This window comes from Acanthopagrus latus, chromosome 21 (assembly GCF_904848185.1).
Source record: "Acanthopagrus latus isolate v.2019 chromosome 21, fAcaLat1.1, whole genome shotgun sequence".
NCBI lineage: Eukaryota > Metazoa > Chordata > Actinopteri > Spariformes > Sparidae > Acanthopagrus > Acanthopagrus latus.
In genome coordinates, this window is record NC_051059.1 from 5293818 (window position 1) to 5316514 (window position 22697).

The 22697-nt window shown below is 40.4% G+C and overlaps 1 protein-coding gene across 8 annotated transcripts in view; it reads left to right on the plus strand.

Annotated features, from left to right (window-relative positions):
• The window catches only part of LOC119010966, a 62847-nt gene that overhangs the window by 24687 nt on the left and 15463 nt on the right, over window positions 1–22697 (plus strand). For 3 of the 8 annotated variants that reach the window (XR_005072096.1, XM_037083639.1, XM_037083636.1), the window contains exons 3-4: window positions 1589–1662; window positions 15841–15911. The exons of 1 other annotated variant lie outside the window; for it this stretch is intronic. The gene's annotated coding sequence lies outside the window, so the exon portion shown is untranslated. Of the gene's footprint in view, window positions 1–1588; window positions 1675–15840; window positions 15912–22697 lie in introns of all 8 variants that reach the window. 4 more of the 8 variants (XR_005072097.1, XM_037083638.1, XM_037083637.1 and 1 more) reach the window with 3 other exon arrangements.

Consider the following 22697-nt stretch of genomic DNA (forward strand, 5'->3'; position numbering starts at 1 on the left):
GATACATAATAATAGAATAACAGAATAATATTTTTAAGCTTAAAGCACTGAATATTTTAAATTAAGCTAGACAGAATTAATACACAAACACGTGTTCATGAACAATAGCAAACACTGCTGGCAACCAGGTACAGCCAACATGTAAATACCCATTTCATTAAGACCTACCATAGTGACATGGTAGAAATCCTATGAAGTCAGTTCCTAGAAACAATAAAATAAAATACATGTGCTGGCGGAGAAAGGACTCCCCCCCCCCCATCCTCCCTCTCTGCTCTCCATCTATCACATCCAGCAGGTACCACAGGCCACTGACCAAGCCTGTCCTCCCGTCATTAGCCCCGCGTTCTCCCCACGCGATCCGTGTGGCTACCCCTGTCTCCTCTCTCCAGCCCGACACCCCATAATAATATCTCTTTCAACCTTCACACCGTGATAAATAGGAGTGTGCGGAACAAAAGGGATGGTGGCTGAGGAGGGAGGGAAAGCAGAGGGGTGTGTGTGTGTGTGTGTGTGTGTGTGTGTGTGTGTGTGTGTGTGTGTGTGTGTGTGTGTGTGTGTGTGTGTGTGTGTGTGTGTGTGTGTGCTTTTATTGTGGCCTGTTGTCTTAAAGATCCCACATTAACAGTATGTCGTGAAGTTAAAAAGTTTTCATAGGATATGGAAAATCTTTTTATATTAGATTTGTTTGTTTCCTGTCATTAACATATTATTTGATACAGCACTAGCAATACTAATGTAGTAGTTAAATTTTTATTTTAACACATGTACAATTTACTAATAATACTTTTTTGAAGTAGGATTTAGTTAAATGTTGACATATTACCACTTTTACTCAATTAGAACAACACATTTATTCCCCATGACTGCACTATAAAGTGTGAAAGTCGATATTTATTCCTTTATATGTGAAATGAATGACGTCAGTATTAGTAACTGAAAGTGAACGATCCCTTTGCTTGGTATCAGCCCTATGTGTTTTACTCATCTTTATGCAAATATAACTTGCTTTGTGAGCATATACTTTATGAATCAGTGGCATCAACATACACATGTGAAGACCCCTAGAGGAATTTGTGGAACTGGAGTTCACAAAGCATACCAAATGTGAAATTATAATCCACTCTTACGAGATAGGGGCTTAGCTGAAAGTTCCTCAGGTTGCCATCTCCTCCCCTGACTCTGTTACCAGCATCTTGTGTCTTTGTCTTGTTGATTCATTTAATCCTGCAAATAGTGATAGTAAAAAAAAAAGAAATCAAGATCCCTCAGCTTGAGCAAGACAAAAAGGGGGAGATGAAATCATTATGCACAATCCCCTGAGACGTGTTTTGAGTTTGATGTTTAAGTCATAATTAAAAAGTCTCTCTCCTCTCCTCTGTCTCAATCCCTGCTCTCATAATATCTGTGTGATTTATTAGCTCCACCGCAAATTACAGCCCACCCCCCTCTGAGATATGTATTGTACTATTACATTGCAACAGTTAAGTGGATTGTTTTGTGGATATGTGTACATCTGTGTGTGGACCAGTGTTCCATCTCTGTATTTGATTTAATCTGTGTCGTGCTGTTTTCATGTTCTCTGAAGGACTGTGGAAATGGACAAGTTGTCACATCCTTATCAACAACTGAGATGAATCCTGGTTATCGTTTGGAAGTTCTGTGAGTAACTAGGTGTGTGTGTGTGTGTGTGTGTGTGTGAGAGAGAGAGAGATATTGTGTGATATTGTGTGTGTGTGTGTGTGTTGTGGGAGGGGGTTTCAGGGTTTCTTTTAATATCAGTTTGAAGTTGAATGTGAGCAAAACAATATGTCATGTCATCTCTGGAGAGGAAACTTTGTTAATTAACTTCCTCCTTTTTTGTACGTAACACTAAACAGTGTAGAACCTACTTGGACTTACCCTCCCGTGTTCCATCTATTCCTCTGTCTCAAATCCCTCTCTATCTGTCCCTCTGTCCTTCCTCCCTTACATCTATCTTTCCGTCTTTGCCGCCCTCTGTCTCCCCCAATTTGATTTGAGAGTTACCCTCATGGCTTTGACACATCGGTATTTCTATCAGGGAGGATTAGAACTGTGTGTGTGTGTGTGTGTGTGAAGGACTGAGAGAGAGAGAAAGAAAGGGAGAGAGATATCTATGATGATTCAAATATAATAGCCCTGTATTGCCTCTTTCCCTCTCAAACCATCCTGTTCAGTTGCAGAGATTAATAAATGTGTGTGTTCACTGTAGTGTGTGCATGCATGTAGAACTGTGTGTGTGGCTACACATTATAGTCCAGACAGTAATATCTGCCATGCATATATTATCCAGCCTCCCTATTATCCAGGAATCGCAGGAGGAAGAATTAAAGTGCGGCTTCTCTCAGTCTTGTTGGTGTTTCTGAGCAGACCGGACTGCTGGGCCTCCCCCACAGTCAGAGGTTAAGATAGCAATCAGAGCAGGACCACAGATGGAGGCAGACATTTTAATATTATTTTAATATTCACAGCGGCTGGTAATTGTTAAAGGACAGTTCAATCCTAACGGCTCTTCCTCAAGTCCCAGTAATTGCGCCACAAGCTTGCTGGCTATGGAGCTGTGTCCACGAGGGGGAAGAAGGGGGAAGATGGTAAACTTGCTCCTGGGATGCTAGTTGAACCAAGCTAACAGATTTTTAATTCCACTGATCCCTTTGATTGATGTAGATAATTTGTGTTGGCAGCCAAAAAAAGTATATAATTCCTAACCTAGTTTTTCTGGCCTTTTATGCTTATATAACCTCTTTGTCTTTTTCTTCAGAGTAAAGTCAACCCAATCGGCAAAATAAGTGTTGGCAATGTGTGTTTCTGAAAACCACTGACAAATTCCCTTCTTATGTTTTATATGTTTGATTTTATGTTATTATGCTGTGCTTATGGTCTGGTTAGGTTTAGGCACTAGCGCTTAGTTCGGGTCAGCAAAACATCATGATTTGGCTCAGCTGATTCCGTCTCCACCAACTCGACTGTAAATTGTCCGAACTTCACTGGCAGCTACCTTCGCTGACATGCCCTCCAACTCAGGACTTGAGTGTCAGCTCATTTACGTGTAATGTGTCATGTCATGTCATGTCATTGTCTGTAACCGCTTATCCCTTTCCATGGGGTCGCGGGGTGTTGCTGCTGGAGCCAATCCCAGCCTTGTCTCAGGGCGAGGGCAGGGTACTCCCTGGACAAGTTGCGTGTAATGTGAGTGTTTTTATGACATTATGTACACATATGAACATATACGCGGTTTGCAGAAGCATGAAATACCAACATTTTACTCTGGCCACTGGGCTGGCATAGGACAGGTATATTTTATATATTATTTTGCAATCATTTTAATTGATTTTATGTATTATTAGTAATTATACAACAGTTAGATCCAACCATGTAATTTGATTGGACAAGAGGCATTCCATGAGTGCTGATATAGAGTACAACCGCACTGGGACTTTTTTTACAGACATATCACTCCACTGTGCAGACGTTCTAATTACCGTTAATTAACGTTACATCACTTGCGAACTTGTCTTGGACTGTGGCAAACTTTGCACCACAAAGATGGACATATTTCCACAAATTCCATTGGTTTAAATTATGAATTGGTCAGACTCAGAGGAGGACGAAGGGAAGGAGAGAGGCCAGGATACATCAGCGCAAACCAGGTGTGTTGATATGACATCAGCCGACCTCGACAAATTAGAGAAGAGCAAAAATGAAGCCAACATTGCCATACAGAAACTGTCTGATGCGGGACTTGAGGCGAGGGAGATCATGGCAGTGAGTGGGCATAGGTGAGATGCTTTTGATTCATAGATACTGTGTCTTACATATCTAAACAAAAACTTGTTTTGCAGGTCTGAAAGCTTGCTAAAATTTTCTGATTGAACTGTTAATTCATCAGAAACCCACATCATGCCACCAAAGCGACTGTCACTGGACTCTTATTTTATTGGTTGCACAATGAATGGAAACATTCAGATAAATGTAAATGATACAAGTAGCGGACACATGCACATCTTTAGGAATTGTTTATGTGTTGCCTGGTAACAGCCTAGTCTCCCTTCCAGTTATGGAATTATTTGTGTTGGCGGAGCCAAATCAATGATTAATTATATAAACAAATCATAATCTCTTGTGGTTTACTACTGTTAACTAATAAAATGTGCTTGTAGAACTGTTGTATAAAAGCAATATCACACTCGTGGTCACGCGGTTGTACTGAATAACAGCACTGGTGTGATTCGGTCATAGGCAGGAGGCCGCAGGCCGAGTGCCGCAGATAATTACACCAGTGCTGTTATCCAGTACAACTGGTAATAATAAGAAAAGTTCAACTCTCAACAGTGCCTTCTACATATGTGGCCACTTTTTGTGTTGTATTTTTAGGGAAGTGATAGCTAACAGTTCTCATCACACCCCAGTACCACAGAGGTAAAGTAGTTCGGTTTGTGGTGTCCAACACAATGAAACAAAGTTTCTGTTACTCAGCTGATGATTCACAGACCTTCCTGTCATCACTTCCAGTTGAAACTTTAGGGCCCTGTTGATTTTACAGACTAACTAAGACATTTCATGTTGCTGTTTTTAATGCTGTGGACTGATGTTGGGCAACCATGCATTAATGTTAAATGGTGCTGATACTGTATTCTGGTAATACTTCAGCATTTTATGTTGTTGAGATATTTACTGTCTCTCTAACATTTGGATATGTTTTGTGGAAAAAAAAACTGGTCCAGGACATGTCACCTTAGGCAGGGGCTGACAGTGTTGCTAGCCTTTACCGAAGGAGGGAGAATTCGTTGAGGAATTGATAACTGATTACATTTTTTAATACAAGTATCAAAATTGTATTCATTGGGTGACAGAAATGTGAAAGATCCAATTTGTGATCAGGTTTTGAGAGGAACACAGCAGAGAGTATGCAGGGAAATCACACATGTTCCTTTTAGCCTAAACAAGCAGGGGTATAAAATGAAATGTCAAACCCCCCCGCCAGGCGCACTGCAACGACAGAATACAACTTTGATCAAAGTAATTTCCCTGCCTTAAAGCCTGGTATCAGATCTGTAACATCTGAAGTGGCTGAATGAAATGGGGCCAGGTGGAAAATAAAGGGAGTTGACACCAAAATAGGCTGCCTGCTCTGCATGCTCCTTGCTGTTATGCATCAATCTATCAGGCAGCCTTATTACTATTCAGATTACGCACAGCACACACACACTATTCAGATTAGAGGCTAAGGTGTATGGGACGTTGAGGGGTGCAGCAGAGACACGAGTGACCTTTTCAATCGTTGCTGGACACTTTGAGCTGGTAGTGAATCCATCTCAGCGAACTGGTGTGATAGGCCATTTCTTGAAGCCTGTCCAATGCTCTTCAGATCTGCTACCAGCCAATCGTAATGTATGCACATTACATTTGTTCGCTTGCTAGTTGTACCTCTATTTCTTTGATTCTGCTCCATGTTTTCTGCTGTTTACTATAAATATTTAAGACTAGTATACAATCAGAAAATTATCTCTAGTTTTACTTCGTTCATTTTTATATTCTTTACAAACTGTTAATCATTTGTCTGTTGTGGGACTGCAGTGCTAAACTGAAGAAGGACTCCTTTAAGTTATCTGCTAGGTTTTAGGGCAAAATGAAAGAAAATGTACCTTTCAGGAACACAATGTCGGGTTGAATTGGTAAAGTGAAATGTGGGACCTCATACTCCAAAATATAATGGAAAATTGACTTGCATTTCTATAGTGCTTTCCCAGTCCACATGTACAACCTTCATTATGTGGACCTTTATGCACATATGTATATGGAAAGTGTCATTTTGGCTTCAACAGATGATCAGGACAGCAATAAAAGTAGTGTAAGCTATCTGTGGTTACAGCAGGTTACACCTTGACAACAAGTGCTGTCTGATAGAATGAGTGGATTTAAATAGCCCTCTGATGAGTGCAACTTGGGGAAACAATCCTTACACACATTGTTTTCAGTTTGAAATGTGTCATCGGAAAGCGTAATGTCGCTCTGCATTGTGATGATGCAAGTGGCAATTTGTCTTTGCGACAGCTGATGCAAAGTACTGCAACTGCATGACTTGACTAAAAACTTCAAGAGTTGCTTAAAATAATATTTTATTTAGCGGAAAGAGTTGTTGTTTTTCCTTTCTCATTCTGTCATGATTAAAGATTCCATGAAAATATACATTTGTATATGTTTGTATATGTTTATTTGATTTGTAGACATTATTACTAAACATATGAAACCCTCTTAGCACTTGGATTTTAACATGAACTGTGTGTACAAATAAGAAGTGGTATTTACCATTAAGTCTTGATGGTGTTAAGGTTTTTCTACCTGTCTGAATAGTTTTAGTAAACCATTACATCACCATAACCACATAGTCTACATGCTTTCACTTAAACAAACACATGCATAAACAGACACACAAACATGGACGCCACATGTTTGCCTTTATACTTGCTTATTACTGCTCATCCTCATTGTGTTGCAGTAGTTTGTAGATGACAGATGTTGAGTGCTATTGATTATTGATTAGTATTATTTTTAACAAACTCTGCTAATCTGTTGACAAGCAGCCTTCTGTGATGATTTTCGCATCAGTGTTTTGATAAGAGCTGGTTGTGACAGTCAGTGCTCCAATCCACTCCTTATCTGTTCCACTCTTAATCTCAGTTATTTTCCCACATATTGGCAATTTTATTAAGCTCCCCACTTTTCAGACTGCATCCATTGTTTGATCATTGATCCCAGATCTCAGGGTGGTTCTCTGTGATTATTTATTTATATAAATAATGTATTTAATTAAAGCTCCTGTAAGTGTCCTCGTTTTAGCTAACTACTCCTACTGTGTTGCCACATGATCTTGCAGCGATCCTGTTCTCTACATGTTCAGAAGCAGACAGGGCGTCCTCTTTATGGACTTCTGATTGGATAGTAGGCAGAGATGTTGGGCAGGGACCATTTAATAGAGAATACCCCAGTTACATAACATTACATGAAACTGTAATGTTACTTCTGTTATTGTAGACTTTCCAAAATTCAGTCCAAAAAAACAGCTGTGGTAAGCTGAGAATAATAAAAACTGATTGCTCCCTAAGAATGAGAATCTTGAAAAGTAAAGAAAATAAAGATAAAATGATGCCCAAAATTTCAAAACAAATATGTGTAATGTTAAGCAAAATCTATAATTTTATATAATACAAAATGCAATCTTTTCAAAGCATACAGTGCAGTTAGAAATAATATGTAATCAGTTCTGCATAGTGGTATACCAGCAGCAAGAAAAAAAAACTGAAAAATCTATGAATCCTCTTCAGCAACTTTCTATTGTGACAAGAAGAGGCTGAGGCCACGGCAGTGAAGTCTTTTGGTATGCCTTCATCATAGGGACATGGTAGTCCATTATAACAACAGATACCTAGATATTCATTATAAATGAGATGAAGAAAGCCATCAGATGACCTATAAATAAGTTTCATTTTAGTCTTTGGCTTAAGCTCCATCAGAAGACCAGGAGGCTGGATCTTCATCAAATGAAGCAGAAGCTATTCCTTCATCAGAAGGGCTGGCTGCTGGATCTTCGCCATAGAAGGGAGATGGTAGATCTCCATCGGAAGAGCAGGCAGTTGGCTCTTCGTCATAGAAGGGAAACAGTAGATCTGCATCTAAAGACCAGGCAGCTAAATCTTCGTCATTGAAAGGTGATGATGCCATCAGATGGAGCTGTGGTGGGACCATCATCAAAGCAGATAGTGCATCTATTTTCATCAACAGTCCCGGTGGCTGTCAGGTAGGACACTGTGATGAAAGGATGCTGCAGTGCTTGATGGGTAGAGATTCTCTGAATCCTGTCTAGATGCAGCAGCTGTTTCATGAGGCCCGAAAAAGCCCCCATGTCCTCAAATTGAGCAGCCTGCCTTTGTGGATAGAAATAGATTCATTACAGAGACAGATAATATACTGGTAATTGTTGAATTGTTACTTTAACAGCAGTGTGCACCTTCATTAACCAGGTCATCCAGAGAGTTGGGCAGGTCACTGAAGCTGTTCCGCTCTTTTGGTTTCATGTTGTTGGCAACTGAATATTTGTCTGGCGTCTGAAAGAACAAACTATGCATGAGAATCTTTTAAGAGGTCAATTACAATGATTAGATCAATTCAAACAAAGAAGAACATGAATACAATACCATCAGCCTCCATGCAAAAAATACAGAATCGCATCACTTGACCCTCTGCACAAATTTGCCTGAGGCAGTGGACCTACCATCTGATAGTCACACTCAACACAGAAGAGGTTGTCAGCAAGGTAGAGGGAAAGCCAGGACATAGCCAACTCCCCACACATCAATAGCTTCAGTGAATGGTAAGCTGAAGGCAACTTCTGTAGCCCTAAGGAGGGAAGACACGAGCAAGAGATGAAAAGTCAGTAGGTAGGCTTAAGGATAAAGAGAATTGGGATGTTTAGAAGAATGACACAAGCTCAGAATAACAGATGAGCCATAGGTGAAGACACCTGTATCCAGATCGCTCAAGATCCGTCCAGTTGATGGATCCAGTCTGGACTTCAGAGGCTTGAATTGCTCTACCAAAGCCAATTAATTTTACTGTCAAAGCTTGGTCCCGCTTGCTGACATACATAATGTTTTCCGGTTTTATATCAGTATGCAATATACTGTGAGCCTTGAGGGTGTCATTAGGTCAACAGCTTCAAGGACAAACGAAGAAAGGACATATTTGGGAGTTTTTCACAGTCGTTGTGTAGGGTTTAGGATTAGGGTTTTCTTTATTGATAAGATCTGTAGAACAATAGACCTGAGAACAGAGGAAATAACGTGTTTGACGCAAGCTGTTTAGGGTGTCATTACATGTGGCGTTCTATAGAATGGTGAGTGTCAGGTGAATTGGTTAAATGTTTGGATGATGTAATTTATGATAAAGGTCCCAGGTTGGATTAAAAAAAAAAAAGTAAAGATAATTTAATGTCAGATGATGAAATGAGTTGTGATGACAGACGGGCAAGGATAGAATAATGAATGTGTATAAAATGAGAACAGAATAAAAAAACAGACATAAATCTTGAAATAACTTATAGAACAATATCCCCTCAAACAAAGTGACAAAATGCAAAATGGTATGATTTGTTGCAGCAAAGTAAGGAAAGTAAAGTATATGTAAGAATAACATGGTACTGTCAGCTATAACATATTGATATCTATTTTGAAATGTAATGTCGAAGTTTTGTCAAAAATATAGGTATTCAATGTTCAGTAACAATCAATCAATCCAATACTTTTCAATTGTTCCAATACTTATTTCCTGCAGTATAGATACACCAGTACTGCATTTTCTTTCTTCCTCATTTAAGTTTACTAACACACACACACACACACACACAAATGATACACATCATTAATTTATTGCTTTGTGTATGTGTTGCTCAATAGCTCTCTCTGTGAGATAAAGAAGACACTAGTACACTCATACTCCAACTTTGTTTATACTGTCTAATTGTTGAATTTAATTGCACTTAAACACAAGCTACACCACCTTAAACACTAAATGGGTAACGGAGAATTTTATAAAACTCTTAATGTCCTTGGACATACAGTAGATATCAAAAAGAGATGGAGTAAATAATGTTCTAAACCATTGCTCGTCATGAGTTTTAGCTCTAAATCTAACTGTACCTCTTTTCAAATGAAATGACTAACGAAAGGTTTTGTTCAGAGAAGCATCAAATTTGCAGATGACGAAGATGATGTTGCAGTCATTGGTGCTGTGAAGATTACAGTTCTTTGCTCCTTGACACTGTTTGTATGCGTTGCGTTTTGTTCAGTCAGCTAAGACAGATAGCTAAAGTTAGATACCTAAAATCTTGTTAGGGTCAGCTAACAAACTAACAAACAAAAATGTATCTATTTATTTTTAATATAAGTGAAATAAAAAATTAACATATCAGATACAATCTGATAAAAGAAACACATTCATATTCGTGTCTTTAACATTGTTGCTTCCCACTTCTCTGTGAGTACTGACTGACTTATGTGATCTCTTTATTCAGCTTGCACTGAAATTATAATTGTTAACTGATCCTGCCTCATTCCTTTTACTTATTTTTTTCATTTTTTCTATCTATCTATCTATCTATCTATCTATCTATCTATCTATCTATCTATCTATCTATCTATCTATCTATCTATCTATCTATCTATCTATCTATCTATCTATCTATCTATCTATCTATCTATCTATCTATCCATCTATCTATGTGTTTCCTTAAGTGACACATGTGGCCATCGTGTAAGAGATCAAGCCTAAAATATTGAAATCCCACCCCTTGGTACCAGATTATAACCACGATAAAAAGCCTACAACAGACAGAAAAGTCAGCAGACACCTACACAAAGACATGGGGAGGGAGACCATGTGGCAGATAACTTAATAGAGGGATCGGACGAGGGCTAAAAAGGCAGAGTGAAATCATTAGGATGCAAATGAGAGGGAACGATTAGCATGTGTGTGAGAGATTGAAAGAGATACTGTATGAAAGGCAGAGGAAGAGATTGAGTCGTCTTTGCTTTAACTGCCGTTTTCCCCACTGAAAGCAACAACTGTCACATGTTGCCTGTCAAAGACCCAGGCAACGGGACCAATTAATTTTACAGTGATGACTATTTTACCAGCCACAGGAATCTGTTATACAATGCTGTGCCTCATCCCACTGTCCAAATTATTTCATGCAACATTTTTATTAAAGACATGAAGACAAGAACTTATTTATCAAATGTACTCAAGAGTTTGCCAGGCTTTTAAAAAAACAAGTCAGAAGACAACTCCCTCGTATGCAAAGTAAAATTTAAGGTATTTTGATGAAAATATTTAACGGTTACCTGACTATTTTACTGGAGGCTGAAATGTGGCATTCAAGGGATATCTAGTCTCTCATAGCCAGACCTCTCTTGTCTGACTAGTTGTCAGTTGAACCTTGTCCACAGTAGGGACAGGGCACGGAAGGCAGCCAGAAACCATTCCGTTAATGTTACGTTACTTAAAACTGTATTTACCAATGTGCCGTTCTCCCTTCCAAGTAATCCAGAATGAAAGTATCCATCCATTCATGAAATTAAATTGCACACTTTGGGATCCTCCTTACTCTGTGAATATGCACAAACATTAATGGTTTCTAAGGGTGGCATTAACAACGTTATGGGACTTGCAACACAAGTATTCCTTGTCAGTTAAGCCACAGAGAAGCGCAAATAGAACAGATTCCAGCAATGTAATCCACTAAATACATGTTTCCAGGTCTTTATCAAACAAGTTACTCTGTATTACTGATGTTACAAAGCCTTTCACTGTATCACCACAAGGGTGGGAGGGACTAGGGGGAGTGACAGAGGGCTCTAATGTTTAGATAATACTAAAGATTGTTCAATTATGATAGCGTTACATCTGAAAAAATAAGAATTAAAAACAATTTCAATATAGACGACTATGTTGTACGTGTTCAGCTTTCATCAACAAAAAATAGTATACAGTCTGTATTTTTGATACTGGCCGACCTCAAATCCAAAAGTGAAGTGTGTGTGCATGTGTGTCTGTGTGTTTTAAGATCTGATATCTCTTATTCCTCTTTGTCGAAGAGCTTCATTGTCAAAAACATCAATGAGGCACTGGGTGACATGCTCCCTCATTACAACGAACACACACACACACACACACACACACACACACACACACACACACACACACACACACACACACACACACACACTGTGTCAAACCGACATTTTTGAACTATTAATATGGGACCTTTTTTATATTAAGGCTAAATTGGCAGATATGTGTCAAAAACATGAACTAAAACCTGGTTGGTTTTGGTCTTTTTCATTTGTGGCTGATAAGAAAAATATAAAATACTGCCAGACTTATTCTTTAGGATTCAAATTCCATGGGCTGTAACAAAGGCATGACACATAGTTAATAACTGATGAGATATGAGATGATTACGACAAGATGATCCCGTTAAATCAAGTCAATTGGCGACCATTACAAAATTTACATATAATGAGTGTTTTTTTTTCTTTTTTTTTTACATTACAGTGAAAATACTAGAAATGATGAAATACAAACATTGGTGATAAACAATCACACAATTATGATTAAAAGAAGCTTAAGAGCAATTTGTAAAAGATGCGAAAAAGACCTGATACTGTCTGAGGGATAAATTTTGGGTAACAACTGTAAAAGCCTGATTCCAGTTGAGAGCATGGAACATAGAGCACTGATTAGTCAGTGTATCTGATGTGTTTTACTTGAATGCCCAAAGGACAAGACCTCTCACTTTCTATGTACAGCCTTCCAGCTTCAGTGATAATGAAAGATTTTGTATACGTACCTGTGTGACTGTGAGTTAAAGTATGGAATGTGCTTGTTTCAGAAGAGCAGACGTATATACATTTCAAACTGTAAATGTCCAGTCCTTTTGTATTTTTTATGCATCACTTAAATTATACTCGTTTCTGTGTCTGTTGTATTTGTCTTTCACCTGTCTTTTCTTCTCCCTCAACTTGTTCTCTCTACTGATCTGAATGAGGTGAGAGGGTTCGCACCACTCTGTTAGCCGCTGTCTTAGCTGTTGAGTCTCTTCATAAAACAGAAATATGTACTGGCTCGGGCCAAAGCCACGACCAAATAAAATCCAGCCAAGTGTCTTCTAGGGAACCCATCCATTCACATCATAAAAATGGCTCTTTATTTGTGTTTTCAGTCCGTCAGTCTATTGTTGGCCATTTGGCTCATCTTAGGCACTGGGATATCCCCCCTGTTCATAAATCCCCCTCTCATCTCTCTCTCTTTTTCCTCCTTAAGTCGGCCTCTCTTGTCGTCTCTTTGAGTGTTTCATGGTGCATCATGTGAGATTTATTTCCAAATATATTGTTGTGAAATGTACTGTGTGTCTTCTTGTTTTGAAGAGGGATTTACTCCCCGTTAAGAAGAGTTATGTACACTCAGGCGTTTTACATCCTGACTCTTGGTAACAGGGTGTTCTCTGACATATTTCACCCAGGCCCTCGCCTAATCCACGTGTCAATCCACAGCCTGCTGTAGAAACACTTTGACACACATTTACAGCAGAAGAAACAGATCTCATGGGGTGGGACGTTTGACAATAATATCTCTTATCTGTGATATTTACTCTTTCTTTTTTCTAAAATGTAACCTTTGAAATATGAAATTCACATCCATTTGAAAACATGCAGAATTTCTTATTTTACTGAAATCTCATGAAAAAAATACACTTTGAATACATTTCACAATGGAGTTTTTATGCCAGTGTTGTGTGCATGCAGATTATACAAGAAGGTGCAGTCATTTGGCTGCACCGTCTTGACCTCATAATGCCTGACATTGATGACAATATCCAACAGCCACCATTTCCTATCAGCTTCAAGAATTAGGTTTATGTTGCTATCCCAGATTATATCAGAAGTCATCGAGAAATGAATACTGTACACACATATGGACGATTCTAGTTTTCATATAGTCTAGTTGTATAGTTGAGTGTAAAGTCGTCACAGTGAACTGTGCACGACAGGAAGCGCACTGGAGACAGTGCCATGGCTGCCACACACACTCACACTCTCTCTCTCCCTCTCTCTCTCTCTCTCTGCCTTCTCCAGTCAACTCACCCTCTACATCTTCACAATAAGCATACTGTGTAAATTAAGAACATGTAGAAATTAAGTCAGTGACAGCCCTTGCACAAATGTTACTGTATATATTCCTCTTGTGAGGCCTAATAATGATGCAGGCGTTCGCCGGAACTAAAGTTCAATAAATAGAAAAATAAATTGTATTCATGTATCAAACTTCCACTTCCAAATGATGTCCTAGAAAAAATACTGCGGTACCATTCGCGTGTAATGCTGTACAGTCACAGTCCTCAAACTGCTAAAGGACGATGTGAATGAATGTATACAATATGTGCTTTGTAACTACCTAACCAACGAACATCTTTCTCTCGTTGTGGCCATGATTCACTGTAAAGAACTGTCCATCAGCAGCTCATTTCCAGGCGTTAACATTCATGAGGCACTTTGCATTGACCATTTATGGTTTAATGTGGGTGTGGAGAGGGTGGAATATGAGGCGGTATAAAACGAAATTGTGCAATTGTTGTGCGTACACCAGGTTTTCATAAATCAGAATGTTTTTGGCACATGCAATTTTGGGTGCACGTACACTTTTAGCGCGGATCCTATGCAGTGTTTTATAAATGAGACCCCCGATGCGTGTTAGCTTATCTTAAAACAAGAATTTTTTAAGACTCAGGTCTTCAGACGCCTCATTTTGTCTGCATCCCCCTCTGTAGTTTGTCTTCTTTCCTTTTCTCTTCCCATTTCAGTCTCCCCCTCTCTCCCTCCTCAGGCTGTGTATCAGGGCTCTATGTTAATGACAGTTGACAGATAGTTGAAGGGCACGGGCTGCTCCCTGTCAGCCCTGTTTTGGACTCATAATTATTTCACCAGTGTCACGTCACTGTCACCCTTGCCTGCTTAACACTGTCACACACACTCACACACATGCTCCCCCCCCACACCCTGCCTGTGCTGAGCCTTGAGGAGAGAGAGAGAGAGAGTGTGTGTGTGTGTGTGTGTGCGTGTGCGTGTGTGTGCGTGTACGTGTGTGTGTGTGCGCGCGTGTGCATCTGGCTGTCACTCGACCTCAGAGTTGGCCATTTCCCTGCCAAGACAAGCGTCACTGGCAAACAGCAACCGTCGCTCTACGTGCTCGTCTCCGTGGTAACAAACCAGAACCACAGCCTTGTGGCAGTGTGTCGGCGTGGTAGAAGGTGACTTTCCAGCTGGGTACTAGAATAATGTTGGGGCGAGATGTTCTACACCTGGCAACAGATGTGGCGAGGGGTGCACCAGTGGAAGGTGACAATAAATAGACACACTGCTGAAACAGATGCGTTACTTTGAAATGATCAAAACAGCAAAGCCAACAGATAGGTCCCACTGTCAATGTTATTCAAAACCATATTAGTTTAATCATTGTATTTGGGTGACACATGCTTGTGGTGTGTTCTTTATATTATCTGCCTCGCCTGACTCGTTGATATCGCTGATAGTGTCCTGGCACTCTTGAAGATGGATTCAAAGATGTCAAATGTAAACAAAACCAAACTTTTTTGCACCATTTTGGACTTTCAAATTTCCAGCACTTCAAACTCAGGTTTTTTAATGTGCAAATTGAAAATGTGCATAGAAAGAGGTGAATTGAAATTCAGATATCTCAATAACATGATGCGAGCATGTGTTTGTTCCGGTGTCTTCCATGATCCTCCAAGTTATAATCCTGGTAATCTCAGAAACACTTAGAAATGATGCCAGCCACAAGTGCACTGGCAGCCATCGTTGAAATGAACAGTTGGTAACAGTGCATTTAGTACACAGAAATAAATCAGGGCAAATGATGAGGAACTACGTACAGCTTGACCTTCAAATAATAACAACCATTGGAAAACTGAGGAAAAATGGGCTTAGATAGGACCAAATGTGAAAGTGTGGAGGTGTGATGTGAGTTTCTGAAAGAAAAAGAACAAAGACAAGATGACGGACTGCCCCTGTGACTGTCACAGAAATATCTGAGGTAAAATAAAAAGAAAGAAAGATTGAAAAGAGGAAGAGCATAGAGAGAGAGAGAGAGAGAGAGAGAGAGAGCGAGCAGGACAAGATCAATGATTTAAACAATAATACAGCCCTTTGTATTCACTGTCACACTCTCGCTCTCTTCGACCATCAGGATGTCTCTCAGACACACACTAGTCCAGACTGTCCATCTGCTCCATGCTCCCTCATGAAGCTGTCAGTAAGGTAGGCTCACCCTCCTCTTCCTCCCCTTTCACCACTCCTCCTCATATCCCTCTCTCTACTCTGTCCCTCTTGCTGTAATTCTCTCTCTGACTTTGTTACCTGCACCATCATGTCACAATCAAGTCACTCCGACTTAATCTATTGTGCCTTCTTCCATTTACATCTTCTCTCTGTCGTTCCTGCTTTACCTGTTGTTCATCTGTCTGCTCATCCAACATTTCCAATATTTTAACCTTTTTGATTTTCTGTGTGTCCTTTGAAAAAAAATGGTGAGAAAGACAGTATGAAGCCGCTCACACAATCATTCTGTGTTTTCATGGTTGTACGAGGTGATTTTGTGGAAACAGCCCACTATAAAGAAAGGGGAAACACCTGCAACGAGCACACACACATTGCTCATTTTAACTGCAAGTAAGCCAATCAGAAAGTCTCTGTGTGTGTGTGTGTGTGTGTGTGTGTGTGTGTGTGTGTGTGTGTGTGTGTGTGTGTGTGTGTGTGTATGTGAAAGCCTCATTCCCTCACTCCTCACCTCCTTCAGTGGTTGCCTCTCTCTCGCTTCCAGCCTTCTGTTTAAATTAAGGTGGGCTGACAAACAAATTAAATCTGTCACATCCTGTTTGCATGAACCAGACAGGAAGTCAATATCGTCAGCCATGTTGGTTAGCCAGAGTTCTAATCACACTTCAACGCCATGGCAACCGAAATGAGCGTAAGAGGCGGAGGTGGCCACATGGGCTGACATTGTCTATCTTTTGACCTGCTCTTTGTTGTGTAGGTTTGAGGTGGCTCTAATTAAGGGGATGTTTGTCTGGTTTTACCCGGAAATGAAGGCTTTACGATCTTTAAAGTAAAAGTGCAGTATTTATGTAAGTTATGTCTATTTTAGATTTATTCTTCTAATCATGAGTCTGGTTAATCTTTTCGGGAAAAAATGTTTTGTTGTGGCTCATTTGGAATAGACTGACAAAGACTTGTGAGGATGGCATAAACAACAGTAGAAAGCTGAACAAAGAAGAAAATTATGCCGACTGTAAAGCAATTGATGTCATACAGTGTGAACGCATCTGTTTCATGCAGTCATTTTTCAGTTTAAAAAACTAAATGTGTTTATGTGACACTGCTGTTAGCTGGGTGACATCATTGTCCCCTCCAAAACTGTTAGAAATAACAGCTAAAAAATAAATTATTTGGCAACGCTGTGGTTAAAGTAGCAGTTTGTAAATTGTAAGTACACTCGGGGTCAGTGTTAATTACCCTGTAAACTCATAATAAAACCCACTTCATTTTATACATTACCACAGTACTGTATCCCCTGACTTAAGTCTGGCATCTGTCAGTCTTGCACACTATGTTCAGTCCCAGCTATGTTCACTGGGAAGCTGGTTGACTGAGCCCAGTCAGCTATGCTGATTCCTCCTGTGCAGGCAGACTTCTATCAGCTAATGGGGCCGCTTAGCTTCACGGCAAGGGGAGCTAGCCACTTGCTAATAGGAAACTGATTGTTACAGACGAAGATAGTGTAGCTATAGACAAAGATAGTGTAGCTAGTGTTCTCTGTAGCAACCAGTTTCCTAGTAGCAAGTAGAAGTTTTGGAGCTACCTTCAAATTCTGGCCACAATTGTACCATTTAATATTAGGTATGTCTTAGGCACAAAAACGACTTTGTTGGGTTTAAACAAATGTTATGGATTGAAATAACATTTTCATTCAGGTTTGTGTAGCTTTGTCGTCAGGATAAAAACAGTGGTCTAACGTGTTAAAGGTACCATATTATACTGTTTTTCACCAATTTCACCCAGCTGTCAGAGGTCCAACAACACTGTGTATGATATGCATTGCCCTAAACCCATCCGTGGTCCTGAATTTCAGCTGTCCAAAATTTGCTCAAGAGCAGGCTGATACTGATAGCAGGCTGTTTCTGTGCCTGCACCTTTAAATGCTAATGAGCTCCGTCTGTCAACACCTGCCTTGCCTGCTACATGTCCCTCTCAGTGAGCCGATGCCTCTTACGCTAGCGGTAGCATGCGCTAATGTTATGATGGATGTATATATATGTATTGCTATGACTCGCAGAGATGCTGTCATTCAGCCACAATAATTTGACCAAGAATTGGACCCAGAAGGAGAGGCTCCTGAAGAAATACAGACTCTGCGGCTGCAGCAGGACATTTCAGAATGATTAGTGTGTCCGAATAATGTCACTTTGTTCTAAGTTTTATTACATCTGCTACTGTGTAGCTAATGGCTAACAGCTAGTGAAAGCTGTATTTGTCTCCAGCACAGTCTCCAATCTCTTGGACATTGTTAGCATCATCTCTGTCTCCAGTCTACACGTCTCCATACTTTTTACTGTGACAATCAAGCTCCCTCGTAATATTATTAACACTAAACTCGCTTCAAACACCATTACATAGTCACAGGCAACTGTAAATGCTATCATAATGTGGTGACACTTACTTGTGGCTTGGGTGCAGTTGCTGGGTCTGGTATGGTTGGGAGTGATCCTTTTATGAGGATTAGTGTCAGTGTGAAGTGGTTAGCACACACATACAAGCTAACATGAACCGCAGCTGGAACCACTGTCTCTTCGGTTGTTCTGTAGCTGGGACAGAATATAGGCACTTATGTTGATTTTTACAACCAACACTAGAGCAATTTGCACGTCTATCTGGGCGACGACAATGCAAAACACTGCTATTGTACCACTGGACACACCAAACTTCACCTTGGGATGGACCCCCCCGGATATCTCCTATCACCACATGGAGGAGGCCTGTCTATGTAAATAACTCTTTTCGTTATGTAACGACAGGAGCTGAATCTGAACAGGTTGTAGGAGCGCCGTGTTACCAGTGGGTGGGCTGCAGAGACCATGCAGGAATCGCTTGTTTTCCTCATTCTGGGAGTTGGCAGGCTCAGGGAGGACCAGCTTATATATGTAGAGACCAGAGAAAACATGTTTTTCACAATATGGGACTTTTAAAGTCTGAGGATTTGTTGATTTTTTGGTCTGTAATCACGTCACATATTTCGCTTTACTCCAGTCATAATTCCCAGAGCTACTAGAGGACAGTCACACTTGAATGTAACTAGATGTAGTTTTGGGGCACTTCTTCAAACTACAGATGCTGCTATTCTTCCTTGGAGGACTGTCTGGTGGAACAGCAACTGACAAATGTGTGTGTTTAATATAATAATTATTTGGTATTTATTAACACTGGTTAAAGCATCAACAGTGTTCATGAATACCAAAGAATGCTTTACATGAAACGGGCTGATGATACACAGCACTTACATAGTGACATATTGCAGTCATTCTCATGCTCATACACACACACACACAAGGCCAAAGGGCACCATAAGCTTCTAGTCTCTAGCCTCTGTTTGTCAAATCAATGCAGACCTTCTCTCTCCCCTACACACACTCTCCATGTGTCTCACACACTCTCAAACACTGGCCCGCTGTTCCCTGCTCCCTGCGGAGATGTATAGCTAATCTCAACGACATCCGTCACAGTCATGCTTGAGGCTGTGTGTGTGCGTGCGCATTTTTGTGTGTGTGAAGGTCAAAGGTCAAGTCACCTGCAGGGCAGAGTTTGACCCTGCTACCCCCTAAATACACAGGTGTCACTCCAAGATCTTTAATACAGGAAATTAGAAGGTATAAAGATTTGATGAGGAGAGAAGTTATTTGAAAAAGTGGAACAGAAGAACAGGAACAAACTGTTTTTTCTTTTGTCACTTAGGAGCCGTCCACACCAGCCTGGTTAATTTTGCAACCGTGAAGTTATGTTCCTGGTTTTACTGTTCTGCATACATGCAACCGAGCTTTTGGAACACTGAAACCGTGGTCTTTTGAAACCGGGGTCCAGGGTGAGGGTTTTCGGCCGATTCGGGTTTCAGGGGTTGCGTGTGGATATGACAGCCGCAAATATTTCTGTTGCTTACGTCAGAGCTGAGCGCATGCCTTTGTAAATATTGTGCGTGCAGCAATGTAAACACAGAGTAACGACAGTTAGAAGGTGGTTAGAGGTTGTTAACGATCTAGAACTAACACCAGTTCACCAGCTCGGTCCAGACAAACGATTCCCCCTTGCGAGTCGCCATTGTTGTTTATATTTCGGTATTCGCCGCACTTTCCCGTTCCGCTTAAAAACTATTTTGATTGGTTAAAACAGCCTTCCCGTTTTACATTACAGCGCCACCTATTGCTGTGGCATATGTATTACACGTATATTGCATCACTTGGTGGCAGATTTACAGTTGCGTGTGTACAACCTCGGTTGCAAAATTAACCGGGCTGGTGTGGACAAGGCCTTAATTCTTCCTGTTGGCTGCTGCGGAAACAAGTACTATTGCAGACCCCCTTTGCTTGGTTACAGTTGATGCTTTTCACACAGCAATAGTTTTTTTTGCATTCTCTCTCCGGTTACACTGACATATCCAATTTGTCCATCTCTCCTCCTCCTTCCTCTCTTCGTCTTGCCCTCAGGTTAAGTCCTGTTTACTCATTTGACCCCAGTGGTCTGTTGTTTAAAAATGCATGAACAATAAATAAGGATGCTCTCCCTCTTTCTCTGCATGACTCACTTCATCTGCTCATGTTTGTGCAGAGCTCATTCAGGCTCTTAAAGGAAATGGAAATCTGCTGTAGTGACACCAGGGTGACTAACTGATATCCTATCGGTCAACATTTACAGTTCTTCGGCTAAAAGGTAGAAACTCATCAGGAACTCCACATCCCAAGAGGCATTGGAGCTGATGGTTTTAAAAGGGTCTGGCTGACCCCTTGGACCTTGAGGAGGTAGCTCTTTAAGGAAGGAAATACTGTGCACAGCATGGGTATACCCTGTACACTTAGGACCAGTCCACACCAACCCGGTTAATTTTGCAACTGTTAAGTTATGTTCCCGGTTTTACTGTTCTGTCCACTTGCAACCGTGCTTTTTGAACACTGAAACCATGGTCTTTTGAAACCGGGGTCCAGGGTGAGGGTTTTCGGCTGATGCAGGTTTCAGCGGTTGCGTGTGGATATGACAACCGTGAATATTTTCGTTGCTTACGTCAAAGCTGAGCACATGCCTTTGTAAATATTGCGCGCGCAGCAATGTAAACACAGAGTAGCAACAGTTAGAAGGTGGTTAGAGGTTGTTAACGATATAGAACTAACACTAGTTAACCAGCTTGGTCCAAAGAAACGATTCCTCTTGCGAGTCGCCATGGTTGTTTATGTTTTGGTATTTGCTGTGCTTTCCCGTTCCGGTTTAAAACTATTTTGATTGGTTAAAACAGCCTTCCCGTTTTACGTTACATCGCCAGCTATTGCTGTGGCATATGTATTACACGTATATTGCATTACTTGGTGGCGGATTTATGGTTGCGTGTGTACAGAGTTAATTTATTACACCCCTCGTGTGGACGTGTTTTTTTTATTTAACAAAACCTCAGTTGCAAAATCAACTGGGCTGGTGTAGACAAGGTCTATATGTAACTTCATATCATAGAAGGCAATAGTGGGAAAGGTTCCTTGCTTATTCTCACAAAAGTTTGTTGCCTACTTCCTGCAGTCATTATGTATTGGCTTACTATACTTTCTCTTGTTTTATTTTTATATTATGTTGTATTGGACTGAGCGGACATAACTTACCATTTTGCTAGTTTCCTCCTCACTGACAACAGACTGTTAGGCTAGGCCTCTAGTAAGTCAGTGAGTAACCATGGCAACAGAGGGGCTAGGTAACAGAGCGGTGGGTAACCATGGCAACTGAGGAGATTGTAGAGTTTTAGCAGTTTTCCAACCGTGTTTTGAGTCTGGTGTTGAATAAACGACTAGATAACAGTCAGAGTTGAGGAGAGAAGTTGTTCGCTTCCTATTTTTCAACAACATCTTTAATGTCATATATAATGTTACATTGGTGGATATTTATAAATATTGTAGCCAACGTTTCAAATGATAATAAGGTAAGGTGAGTAAAAGTAATATCTGTGAGCAAGAAATCTTTTTTTTAATTTCATGATGGCTAAAGGGTATTTCATCATCAGTTTGTTTATTGGTGATCTCTGGGAACAGCACACCCACAAAGTGGAGGGACATGCCCATCACCCGCTTCAGTCTGTCTTATTACTGGTACTGAAATAAGGGAAAGCGGCGTTGACCAGGACTCTGATCTGGATCATATTTAAAGGAAAAAATATATATTTTATTTTTTTTCCCCTCTCTGATGTCCTCCAGCTGCTCTGCCTGAACTCTCAGTGATTAAGAGAGTTCCCTGATGGATAACTAGGTTTGCTCGTTAAAAGTAACCTCTCACCATTTGCTAGCTGTAATGTTTCCTATCATTGGCCAATTAGCTCAGTTAGCCATGCAGTTAAAGGTCCTATTAGCAGACTCTCCCCCACTGGGTCCCTGGGCCTAAAAACCTGCTCCCGGTGGTCCGAAGCTCTTGCTTTAGACATGTAAACACCTATCCCAGTCTGAGCAGTCAGCTAACTAAAAGCTCTTCCTCACTGTAGCTGTTTACTGAACTAACTAACTAAGCAACAATAAAAGCCATCTGTTCATAAGATAATTTTGTAAGTCATAGAGTATCAAATCACTTAATTAAATTGCTTTCACTGAGCTATTGTCTCTTGTAACACTGACACACACAACAGTGTTTTGTTAAGTAACATGATCCTAAATAATGACACTATCTCAACAAACTATGGTTGGATTGTCAGTAAACTCTGTACAGGCATTCATGCTCTGCAGAGGATTCATCCTCCTGTATTTGGTGAAGCCTTGA